Genomic DNA, 1,294 nt, shown 5'->3' on the forward strand with positions numbered 1-1,294 from the left:
CTAAGGCCATGTCTACATGTACACGGGTATTTATATATATATATATATATATATATATATATATATATATATATAGATAGATATAGATATATATAGATATTATATAGTTTTCCTCGCTTTTGTTTAAAAAAAAATGTCTACATGAAAATGCAAAAACGCACTTTGATGCATGTTATGGTCATGCCAATCCAGCAGGTGGCGATAATGACACTTTTATACTCCGTTTAAATAGTGAATTAACTATATATTCTTGAGTAAATGGGCTAAATCTAGTGTTTTTCAACCAATGACGAACTTCTGGTGAAAGATTAATGTGACTCAATTTCATGAGGTTCCTTTTATAGCATCGACATTGTAATGTCATTAAAATACATTCAGTTAAATAGATTCAAGCACTCATTCAGTTGTTCATGTGTAAAACGAGATAAATGACCATCAGTAGCAGCAGCATAGTGCAGAAACTCCACTGAAAATAGGCCGAAACTGTCATATTTTAAAGACATGGCGGAGGAAAATGTAATTTAGTACAGTACTTCTTACCCTAACCTGCCTAGTTAACCTAATTAACCTAGTTAAGCCTTTAAATGTCACTTTAAACTGTATAGAAGTGTCTTGAAAAATATCTAGTCAAATATTATTTACTGTCATCATGGCAAAGATCAAATAAATCAGTTATAAAAACTATTATGTTTAGAAATGTGATGAAAAAATCTCCGTTAAACAGAAATTAGGGAAAAGAATAAACAGGGGGCTTATAATTCAGGGGGGCTAATAATCCTGACTTCAACTGTATATGCGCCAAAAGTGAAATGTCAGAAGTCTCTGTGAGTGTACGCTGCAAATGAAATTCCCCTACACGGTGACAAATAAAGTTAACTAACTAACTTCAAGTCAATGCAAACATGAGTACAGAGGCGGATTACCATCCCACGGTCAAACAACACAGAATACGTGATTAATTTGCCGCAAATGCGCAGAATTTGCCTCATTCACGTCTTCCATGTTTAGAGTGAACCTAGCCATGTTGGCCAATCAGAGAGGAGCAAACATAATGCACGCTGACGTCATGAGGATAAAACTCACTATGACTAAAAGGTTATAGCATCCACACTGTACCTGGAGTTTCTGAAAATCTTCACCTTGGCTGGAGTTTTTAGAAAGTTGTGGGTTTAATCACGACTAGAAAAAAAGCGCCGTTTTGAAAATACCCATGTTCGTGTGGACAGATCCTAACCCTTTATGGGACCTCATGCGTAAAATGTTCTCATGTTTCTCTTCAATGAATCCAATCAGA

This window comes from Danio aesculapii, chromosome 20 (genome assembly GCF_903798145.1).
Source record: "Danio aesculapii chromosome 20, fDanAes4.1, whole genome shotgun sequence".
Taxonomy (NCBI): Eukaryota; Metazoa; Chordata; class Actinopteri; order Cypriniformes; family Danionidae; genus Danio; species Danio aesculapii.